Genomic DNA, 12,088 nt, shown 5'->3' on the forward strand with positions numbered 1-12,088 from the left:
TGGAGAGGGGAGGAGGAAGGGTTTCGTGTGTAGTGTGTTCTGCCTGGTGGGAGCTGGTGTAGATAAAGGCCCTCCTTGTGAACAGCGATGAGAGCCAGATCACCATACCTCTGTGTGTTTAGTTCTTCTCTTTCCTGGCCTGGACAATAAACTCTTCAAGGAGCCCTTTCTCCAGCCCCAGTGTTTATTATCATATTCCCCTGGACGTCTTTCATTAGATGTAAACACAGGTCCTTGACTGTGAGTCTTATCTGGAATAGGTGAAGCCACACCCACCGAACTCCACAACTACTACCACCATGAGTGTCGTGATAAAGAGCGGACTGGTTGGTATGTGGCTGGGCTGGAATGCACTGATCCTGGGGAGGGGAGAGAGGGCTGGGGTGTTGCTTGGCCATCCCCTTTTGTGTGAGGCAGGCAGGATGCAGGGTGGGTGTGGCCGCAACATTGGCAACTCATAACAAATGAAAGGTGGATACAGCTGGCGGTGGAATGCAAAGATCCAATGGAGACCTCATGTTTTGTCTTCTCTCTTTATCTATTTTGATCCCAAAGTTGATTTTTCCACCCACTTTTTGTTGTCATGATTGGAGTTGTTTCATTACAACATGAATAATCATTGAATAGAGCCACAGACTCTTTTCAAAGACTCATGTCTCTTGTTTCCTTTTACCCATACCACTTCACAGTAGGATAAGCAGAAGGCTAGATTTACATACATTTAAGATGCAGTTTGTACTATGATGTTTTACAGTGTGTTACTGCTTTTGTCTTGTGTTTAACATGTACACTCAAACAAAACTTCACATTAGGGGAGACTCAAGTCAGTAAAGATAATCAAAGACAAGAATCTTATCTTTCTGAAAGGACAACTCAAAAAATCTATTCGCAGAAAAAGTATTTCCCAAAGGAAAGTGTAACATTTAGGAAAGAATTAGCAGCAATTAGCCCCTTCCTGTACTTTTTCCCTACAGTTTATGAAGTCAAGAAACTTTTCGATTCAGCAATTGTCTGAATCAAGGACTTCCTCCAAAACATGGTAATTGTTCAGGGTATTCTAGGTGCGAGTCTGACCCCTGGTGGTGAAAAGATAATGCCCAGATAAATTGTCTGGTCGAACCACAAACACACACACACACACACACACAATAACTATTTATTGACAAATTTATACCTCAGCACAGGTCCAGATATACAGCACAGCATGATATCATATTGGACTCTGTGATTTTGTTAATTTCTTCAACGATTTAGACAAGGCAACTTTTAGCTCCTTAGACCGACAGCATCACTCAGAGCAGATTCATCAGTGAAAGAATCCATCTGTTTGAGAGTGTTCTCCAAACCAAAACTTCCAAGTTTTAGAGCTTGATGTGTAAAAGTACACAGTACTGGCCCTGGAAAAATCATTGCAGTCAGTGTTGCAAAACAAAACCAAAAGTTATTATATCATGATTATTGTATTGTGGTTACAAAGATTGGAGGTGAAATCTGAACTTTAGCTAGCTTTCGTGGAGCTGCAGCTTCTCAGAAGCATGAGTATGCTACTGTATTGTGGTTAAACAAACACACATTGATCTGCTCATGCTCACATCTGAACATTCTAACCCAGTCTCCATGACAACGGGCCCTCGGATTCTCTCTCTCTGATTAGTTCTGAGATCCGCACACTGTGTTTGTGACAGGAGGCTGGGCTCCAGGAGTGCTCTGGAGCGGGCTCCGTGTCGTACCCAGGGAAAGGTGCTGTTTGGGGGTAGGTGTGTCTCACCAGCCCCCCTCTGAGGTGTCCACGTCCTGAACCATCCCTCCCTGCTGGATGACAGCTGTCGCCATGCTGATGGCCTCCTCCAATGTCTGCTGCTCCTCCACACACACACACACACACACACACACACACACACACACACACACACACACACACACACACACACACACACACCTGCTGGTAGTGAGCTGCCTGTCATAACACCCTCCGACGTCACTATGGCAACCTGGAGAGGAAAGACAAACCACCAGAAACATGATGATCCACTTTACAGTACACACATTGACATGCAAGAGCAAATACTGCTTCATGCATTTAGCCTAGTGTGGGCTAAGGAGTACGTGCGTGTAACCTACCTGCTGCAGCACCTTGGCCTCCCCTGTAACCATGGTAATGTGGCGGTGTCCCATGGCGGTCGTGTCCGTCTGCTGGATCGGCAGAGAGATGGTTGTGCCATCCCGCATTACCATGGTGATAGCCGTGCTAAGCGCCTGTAGGTCCTCTTCCGACAGACCCACCTGCCAGAAGAGAACCAACTGTTTTTATAATACACTCAAGTTCGGAGAAACAGAACAGCTTGGGACTGTGGTGACAGCATGTACTAGAACTGAGCACGTGGCTATCAAAAGAATGGGAATGGAAAATGTATGCCCTTTTCTTTCCATATCACACAAGTGCAATCACTAGATAGGAAAGTAGGACTACCTGAGAGCCAATGACGTCTTGGGAATCCGACCCTTCCTCGTTCTGCTCCGCCCCTTCCAGGAAGGAGACCTGTGAATGGTTGTTCATCGCTTTTGCAAAAGAGAAAACGGAGAGGTCATTAACGAATGAGGGGATTCGATTATCTGGCCCGGGTTACTCCGGTGAGAGGAGTTAGCATCGTGTTAAAAGTGATTGCATTTGTTTTGGAAGTAGGCAGCCTCCCGGTCATGAGCCAGGTGCCCCGTTCAAAGCCCGCGGCAAAGTCGGCTTAAAACAAAAGTGACGTAGCTTAGACTAGATGGAGCACGTGGAGTAATGAGTAGGATTGTGTTCTCACATAATAGATTGTATGTTTCTGGACGACGCACCATGCTGCCTTGTTGACAACATGACCGAGCGGAGCTGATTATTGTTCAATTTGAGAAGGGAGCTCCTCCCTCACCGCTTTTCTCCGCTCACGTCACGGGCCATGGACCGTTGCACCGCGGCTCAGGTTAACAGAACTCCCTCAACGCATTGAATACTGTTAAGATCTTCAAGAGGAAATGAGTTCACAGCTGGTGTTTATTATAAGAGTGTGTGTGTGTGTGTGTGTGTGTGTGTGTGTGTGTGTCTCTACATACCTTCCCTGTCCCCTGTGGCCTCAAAGTCTGTGCGTGATGCATTTGTGCATGACCATTGTAGAGGGCTGTGCCACAGTGGTTGCAGGTGTAAGGTTTGCAGTGTGTGTGAACCACATGGTGCTTGTACAGGCTGGAGTACTCTGTAAATCGCTTCCCACAGCCAGGTACTGTACACAGGTAGGGCTTCTCTCCTAGAGGAGAGAGAGGGAGATAGAACGAGGGAGGGAGCAGGGGAGAGAGAGAAAGAGGAGTACTTATTTCATGTGAAGTATCTAACTAAACAGTCATGTAATCGCTCACCCGTGTGTATTCTCATGTAGTATTAGTAGTGTGTGTGTGTGTGTGTTTTATCTTGGGGTGCGTCCTACCCGTGTGTAATCTCATGTGGTTCTTGTAGTTGGTGGCACTGGCGAAGCTTCGTCCACAGGTCACATGTAGGGGCGTTCTCCTGTGTGTGTTCTGATGTGGACCTTCCTGATGTTTGAGGTGGTGAAGGAATGACCACAGCCCTCAAACGGACACTTAAATGGCTTCTCACCTGACAGAGAGATAGACAAAATGTCAGGGGAAGAGATTGAGAGAAGGAAAGAAAGATATGGGAGAAGAGCACGTACAGCCCTTGAACGGGCACTTTAATAGTGTCCCATCGAACAAGAGGGAAGGAAACAAGGAGGGAAAGACAAAAAGGAGAAAACGAGAGAGAGAGAAAGTGAGAGGGAGCGTAAGAGGTCTACACTGAGGTGTACAAAACATTAGGAACACCTTCCTAATATTGAGTTGCAACCCCCCTTTTGTCCTCAGAACAGCCTCAATTCGTCAGTACATGGACTCTACAAGGTTTTCCACAGGGATGCTGGCCCATATTCAAATCAAATCAAATCAAATTTATTTATATAGCCCTTCGTACATCAGCTGATATCTCAAAGTGCTGTACAGAAACCCAGCCTAAAACCCCAAACAGCAAACAATGCAGGTGTAAAAGCACGGTGGCTAGGAAAAACTCCCTAGAAAGGCCAAAACCTAGGAAGAAACCTAGAGAGGAACCAGGCTATGTGGGGTGGCCAGTCCTCTTCTGGCTGTGCCGGGTAGAGATTATAACAGAACATGACCAAGATGTTCAAATGTTCATAAATGACCAGCATGGTCGAATAATAATAAGGCAGAACAGTTGAAACTGGAGCAGCAGCACAGTCAGGTGGACTGGGGACAGCAAGGAGTCATCATGTCAGGTAGTCCTGGGGCACGGTCCTAGGGCTCAGGTCCTCCGAGAGAGAGAAAGAAAGAGAGAATTAGAGAGAGCATATGTGGGGTGGCCAGTCCTCTTCTGGCTGTGCCGGGTGGAGATTATAACAGAACGTGGCCAAGATGTTCAAATGTTCATAAATGACCAGCATGGTTGAATAATAGTAAGGCAGAACAGTTGAAACTGGAGCAGCAGCATGGCCAGGTGGACTGGGGACAGCAAGGAGTCATCATGTCAGGTAGTCCTGGGACATGGTCCTAGGGCCCAGGCCAGTTGAAACTGGAGCAGCAGCATGGCCAGGTGGACTGGGGACAGCAAGGAGTCATCATGTCAGGTAGTCCTGGGGCATGGTCCTAGGGCTCAGGTCCTCCGAGAGAGAGAAAGAAAGAGAGAAGGAGAGAATTAGAGAACGCACACTTAGATTCACACAGGACACCGAATAGGACAGGAGAAGTACTCCAGATATAACAAACTGACCCTAGCCCCGACACATAAACTAATGCAGCATAAATACTGGAGGCTGAGACAGGAGGGGTCAGGAGACACTGTGGCCCCAACCCGAGGACACCCCCGGACAGGGCCAAACAGGAAGGATATAACCCCACCCACTTTGCCAAAGCACAGCCCCCACACCACAAGAGGGATATCTTCAACCACCAACTTACCATCCTGAGACAAGGCCGAGTATAGCCCACAAAGATCTCCGCCACGGCACAACCCAAGGGGGAGGCGCCAACCCAGACAGGCCGACCACAACAGTGAATCAACCCACCCAGGTGACGCACCCCCCCAGGGACGGCATGAGAGAGCCCCAGTAAGCCAGTGACTCAGCCCCGTAACAGGGTAGAGGCAGAGAATCCCAGTGGAAAGAGGGGAATCGGCCAGGCAGAGACAGCAAGGGCGGTTCGTTGCTCCAGAGCCTTTCCGTTCACCTTCCCACTCCTGGGCCAGACTACACTCAATCATATGACCCACTGAAGAGATGAGTCTTCAGTAAAGACTTAAAGGTTGAGACCGAGTTTGCGTCTCTGACATGGGTAGGCAGACCGTTCCATAAAAATGGAGCTCTATAGGAGAAAGCCCTGCCTCCAGCTGTTTGCTTAGAAATTCTAGGGACAATTAGGAGGCCTGCGTCTTGTGACCGTAGCGTACGTGTAGGTATGTACGGCAGGACCAAATCAGAGAGATAGGTAGGAGCAAGCCCATGTAATGCTTTGTAGGTTAGCAGTAAAACCTTGAAATCAGCCCTTGCTTTGACAGGAAGCCAGTGTAGAGAGGCTAGCACTGGAGTAATATGATCAAATTTTTGGTTCTAGTCAGGATTCTAGCAGCCGTATTCAGCACTAACTGAAGTTTATTTAGTGCTTTATCCGGGTAGCCGGAAAATAGAGCATTGCAGTAGTCTAACCTAGAAGTGACAAAAGCATGGATTAATTTTTCTGCATCATTTTTGGACAGAAAGTTTCTGATTTTTGCAATGTTACGTAGATGGAAAAAAGCTGTCCTCGAAATGGTCTTGATATGTTCTTCAAAAGAGAGATCAGGGTCCAGAGTAACGCCGAGGTCCTTCACAGTTTTATTTGAGACGACTGTACAACCATTAAGATTAATTGTCAGATTCAACAGAAGATCTCTTTGTTTCTTGGGACCTAGAACAAGCATCTCTGTTTTGTCCGAGTTTAATAGTAGAAAGTTTGCAGCCATCCACTTCCTTATGTCTGAAACACATGCTTCTAGCGAGGGCAATTTTGGGGCTTCACCATGTTTCATTGAAATGTACAGCTGTGTGTCATCCGCATAGCAGTGAAAGTTTACATTATGTTTTCGAATAACATCCCCAAGAGGTAAAATATATAGTGAAAACAATAGTGGTCCTAAAACAGAACCTTGAGGAACACCGAAATTTACAGTTGATTTGTCAGAGGACAAACCATTCACAGAGACAAACTGATATCTTTCCGACAGATAAGATCTAAACCAGGCCAGAACATGTCCGTGTAGACCAATTTGGGTTTCCAATCTCTCCAAAAGAATGTGGTGATCGATGGTATCAAAAGCAGCACTAAGGTCTAGGAGCACGAGGACAGATGCAGAGCCTCGGTCCGTTGCCATTAAAATGTCATTTACCACCTTCACAAGTGCCGTCTCAGTGCTATGATGGGGTCTAAAACCAGACTGAAGCATTTCGTATACATTGTTTGTCTTCAGGAAGGCAGTGAGTTGCTGCGCAACAGCCTTCTCTAAAATTTTGAGAGGAATGGAAGATTCGATATAGGCCGATAGTTTTTTATATTTTCTGGGTCAAGGTTTGGCTTTTTCAAGAGAGGCTTTATTACTGCCACTTTTAGTGAGTTTGGTACACATCCAGTGGATAGAGAGCCGTTTATTATGTTCAACATAGGAGGGCCAAGCACAGGAAGCAGCTCTTTCAGTAGTTTAGTTGGAATAGGGTCCAGTATGCAGCTTGAAGGTTTAGAGGCCATGATTATTTTCATCATTGTGTCAAGAGATATAGTACTAAAAGACTTGAGCGTCTCTCTTGATCCTAGGTCCTGGCAGAGTTGTGCAGACTCAGGACAACTGAGGTTTGGAGGAATACGCAGGTTTAAAGAGGAGTCCGTAATTTGCTTTCTAATAATCATAATCTTTTCCTCAAAGAAGTTCATGAATTTATCACTGCTAAAGTGAAAGTCATCCTCTCTTGGGGAATGCTGCTTTTTAGTTAGCTTTGCGACAGTATCAAAAAGGAATTTCGGATTGTTCTTATTTTCCTCAATTAAGTTAGAAAAATAGGATGATCGAGCAGCAGTAAGGGCTCTTCGGTACTGCACGGTACCGTCCTTCCAAGCTAGTCGGAAGACTTCCAGTTTGGTGTGGCGCCATTTCCGTTCCAATTTTCTGGAAGCTTGCTTCAGAGCTCGGGTATTTTCTGTGTACCAGGGAGCTAGTTTCTTATGAGACATTTTTTTAGTTTTTAGGGGTGCAACTGCATCTAGGGTATTGCGCAAGGTTAAATTGAGATACTCAGTTAGGTGGTTAACGGATTTTTGTCCTCTGGCGTCCTTGGGTAGGCAGAGGGAGTCTGGAAGGGCATCAAGGAATCTTTGTGTTGTCTGTGAATTTATAGCACGACTTTTGATGTTCCTTGGTTGACTCCAATGCTTCCCACAGTTGTGTCAAGTTGGCTGTCATGTTCGTGGAACCATTCCTGGACAATCCTAGCCTTGTGGCATGCTGAAAAACTCCATTTGTAGATAGATACACTGCCGCCATAAAGGGATGCACCTGATTGGAAACAATGTTCAGATATGCTGTGGCTTCACTTTTATCAAGGGGCCCAACGTGTACCATGAAAACACACCCCACACCATCATCACTAGCCTGCAATGATGACACGCGGCATAACATATATGCAAGGACTCGTGGTTTTCGCCATACCCTAGTCCTCCCATCAGCATGAAACAGCAGGAATCGGGATTCATCAGACCAGGCAATGTTTTTCTAATTCTCCAGTGTTTTCGTTCCTTAGCTCATTGCAACCACATTTTAAAAAAAAATGTTGCTGAAGGAAGTGAAACTCAGGTCATCGACTGCCATACCCCATTCGTATCAAGGTACAACGAGTTGTGCATTATTTGATGGGTCTTTGGGCACCAATGTTGTACTGGACTGTCAGTTGATGAACTGTAGCCTGTCTGTTGCTCTGCACAATTTGTGTCAGCCTCCTTTGTCCTCTTTCATCAATGACCCATTTTCGACCACTGGCTGTTGTTGGCTAGATGTCATTTGGATGCACCAGCCTTTCCACACGTCAACACGTCACACCTGTATGGCCGAACAGCTGTGTGAGCCCGCTCATGCACCTGACAAGACAGGGGGCAACGTTAGTGTAACATTCACATCTTGTCACGTGGTAACAAGTGTGTGGTGTTTGGTATCTTGAGGTGGCGACGCATGTGGAAAGGACTACAAACGATTATGGCTTATAAAGCGAAAGCCAGCTGTGTGGCAAACACTGATGTCCTTCTCCCAGACCAGCTAAAACACCTTTTTTGCTGACTCAGAGGTAAACAATACCGATCCTCCTAGGAGGGCCCCCGGTGCGCAAAGGGACTGTGTGCTCTCGATCTCTATGGCCAACGTGAGTAAGACTGTGTGTCTTTCCGTGCTTCTACACCTGCATTGCTTGCTGTTTGGGGTTTTAGGCTGGGTTTCTGTACAGCACTTTGAGATATCAGCTGATGTACGAAGGGCTATATAAATAAATTTGATTTGAATACTCGCAAGGCAGCCGGCCCAGACGGTATCCCAGGCGGTGTCCTCAGAGCATGCCGCAGACCAGCGGGCTGGAGTGTTTACGGACATACTCAACCTCTTCACGCCCCAGTCTGTAATCCCCACATGCTTCATGATGTCTGCCATTGTTCCGGTCTCCAAGCAAACAAAGGTAACTTGCCTAAATGACTATCGCCCTGTAGCACTGACTTCTGTCATCGTGAAGTGCTTTGAGAAGCTATTCAAGGACCACATCAGCTCCACCTTAACTGACACACTGAACACTACAATGTGCATACCACTCCAATAGATCCACGCGCGACGCAATCGTCATTGCGCTGCACTCGGCTCTATCCCATCTGGACAAGAGGAATACCTATGTGAGAATGCTGTTCATTGACTACAGCTGAGCTTTCAACACCATTAGTCCCCTTCAAGCTCATTAAGCTCAGGCCCGGGGTCTGAACACCTCCCTCTGCAACTGGATCCTGGACTTCCTGACGGGCAGACCCCAGCTGGTGAGGGAAGGCAACAACACCGCTGCCACACTGACCCTCACTGACCCTCACACAGGGGCCCCTCAAGGATGTGTGCTCAGCCCCCTCCTGTACTCACTGTACACCCACGACGACACGAAGTTGGTGGGCCTGATTGCCGACGACGAGACAGACCACAGGGAGGAGGTTAGAGCCCTGGAAGAGTGGTACCGGGACAACAGGCTCTTCCTCAACGTAAGCTAAACCAAGGAGGTGATTGTGGACTCCAGTAAACAGGGGGGGAGCAGGTCCCCATCTGCATCAGCGGGGCTGCAGTGGAGAGGGTCAAAAGCTTCAGCGCCTCTTCAACCTTTCGGCAACTGAAGAAATTTGGCATAGCCCCTCAGATCCTCAAGACGTTATACAGCTGCAGTCAGGATTGTGCTGCCAAACTGCAAGCCCAAGGGGTGGTGGATGTACGCTGTGCTGCCATTGTCTAGCTGCACTGCCTCCACAGCACTGGGGTCATACCAATCTACAGGGGTTAGAGGATGTTTGAGATCCCTTTCCTTCCATCCTTTTGAGAAGTAATACTAACTGATGTGTGAGGGACTGGACCAAAGAAAACAAGGTGACAACAACTATTGCTTTCACCAAGCCTAACCTGGCCCAGGTTTGATGTTAATATACCTTTGGGTGTGTGGTGGATGTGTGCGGTGGTCCCGTCCTCGAAGCTGAACTGCCTGGCCGTCCTCAAAGGCCAGGGGCTCTGGAGAGAGGACAGGAAAACAGCCAGCATCAGGAGCGACATGGTCTCACAGAGAACACAGCCAAGGTTATTCACAAACCCTCCAGCAGATATGTGGTTCTGAGGGTGTAGAATTACCTTTCTGCTGTACAGTGACCTGGTGGATATAGGCTGTAGTACCGCCCCAACAATCCTGTGTAATACTGTATTACATTGTTCATATTTATGTGGCCATTGTCCTAACATCTTGCTCTGTAACAAGGATAGATAACCTAGGTCAGCTGATGTGACATTATTGCACTGATGATGACCTAGGGGTTGTGTGTGGTGGCTTGATACATCAGAGAAGAGAAAAGGTGTTGAGTGACGGGTATTAACAATCTGTGGCTGTCCTGGACCCTCAACCACTGAATATACCATATTCTATTATATATGCATTATGTGAATGCACCTAGGTTAGGTTCAAGATGAGTCTATGGGGAGAGGAACCCGGAGATCCGACTTTAAACTGCATTGGATTCAACGTCGGGTAGAAATGAGCGTTTGGACCTCTACAAGCCAGAATGTTGAATAAAACGTCACTGGTAGTCCGTGTGGATAGTCCTTCTGCAGGCAGTCATGTGAAACAACATAACCACAGGAAAGTATCTCTAGCACCTGAAGCACAAGCAGAACCATCTAAACACGTGCACAAGCTCAACATGTACGCGCGTATATGTATCATGCACTCAGAAAGTATTCAGACCCCTTTACTTTTCCCACATTTTGTTACGTTACAGCCTTATTCTAAAATGGATTCAATTATCCCCCCCCCCTCATCTACACACAATACCACATAATGACAAAAGCAAAAACAGGTTTAGACATTTTTGCACATGTATTAAAATGAAAAATGAAATATTACATTCACTTAAGTATTCAGGCCCTTTACTCAGTACTATGTTGAAGCACCTTTGGCAGCAATTTCAACCTCGAGTTTTCTTGGGTTTGACGTTACAAGCTTGGCACACCTGTTTTGGGGAGTTTCTCCCATTCTTCTCAGTAGATCCTCAAGCTCTGTCAGGTTGGATGGGGAGTGGTCGCTGCACAGCTATTTTCAGGTCTTTCCAGAGATGTTCGATCGGGTTCAAGTTCGGGACTTGTCCTGAAGCCACTCCTATATTGTCTTGGCTGTGTGCTTAGGGTCGTTGTCCTGTTGGAAGGTGAACCTTCACCCCAGTCTGAGGTCCTGAGCGCTCTAGAGCAGGTTTTCATCAAAGATCTCTCTGTACTTTGCTCCGTTCATCTTTCACTCGATCCTAACTAGTCTCCCAGTCACAGCAAAATATCCCCACAGCATGATGCTGCCACCACGCTTCCCTTTACGGATGGTGCCAGGTTTCCTTCGAACATGACACTTGGCATTCAAGCCAAAGATTTCAACCTTGGTTTCATCAGACCAGAGAATCTTGTTTCTCATGGTCAGAGTCCTTTAGGTGCCTTTTGGCAAACTTCAACTGGGCTGTCATGGGTCTTTCACTGAGGAGTGGCTTCCGTCTGGCCACTCTATCACAAAAGCCTGATTGGTGTAGTGCTGCAGAGATGGTTGTCCTTATTGAAGGTTCTCCCATCTCTCCCATCTCCACTCTGGAGCTCTGTCAAAGTCACCATCGGGTTCTTGGTCAGCTCCCTGGCCAATGCCCTCCCCCAATTTCTCAGTTTGGCCAGGCAGCCAGCTCTAGGAAGAGTGTTGTTGGTTCCAGACTTCTTCCATTTAAGAATGCTGGAGGCCACTGTGTTCTTGGGGACCTTCAATGCTTCAGAAATGTTTTAGTACCCTTTCCCAGATCTGTGCCTCGACACAATTCTCTTGACCTCATGGCTTGTTTTTTGTTGTTGCTGACATGCACTGTCAACAGTGGGACCTTATATAGACAGGTGTGTGCCTTTCCAAATCATGTTCAATCAAATGAATTCACCACAGGTGGACTCCAATCAAGTTGTAGAAACATCTCAAGGATGATCAATGGAAACAAGATGCACCTGAGCTCAATTTTGAGTCTCATAGCAAAGGGTCTGAAGACTATAGAAATAAGGTAGTTATGTTTTTATTTTTATACATTTGCAAAAAAAAAATGAAAACCTGTTTTCGCTTTGTCATTATGAGGTATTGTGTGGAGATTGATAAGAAAAACAATAAATGTAATCAATTTTAGAATAAGGCTGTAACATAACAAAAAGTCAAGAGGTCTACTTTGAATGTACTGTATGATA

The 12,088-nt window shown here is 46.6% G+C and overlaps 1 pseudogene; it reads right to left on the reverse strand.

Annotated features, from left to right (window-relative positions):
• Window positions 1-1,142: 1,142 nt before the first annotated feature.
• LOC115143797 (zinc finger protein 76-like) lies at window positions 1,143-11,294 on the reverse strand (annotated as a pseudogene).
• Between the last annotated feature and the right edge of the window lie 794 nt (window positions 11,295-12,088).

The sequence above is a fragment of the Oncorhynchus nerka genome, linkage group LG15, assembly GCF_034236695.1.
Source record: "Oncorhynchus nerka isolate Pitt River linkage group LG15, Oner_Uvic_2.0, whole genome shotgun sequence".
NCBI classification, from domain to species: Eukaryota; Metazoa; Chordata; class Actinopteri; order Salmoniformes; family Salmonidae; genus Oncorhynchus; species Oncorhynchus nerka.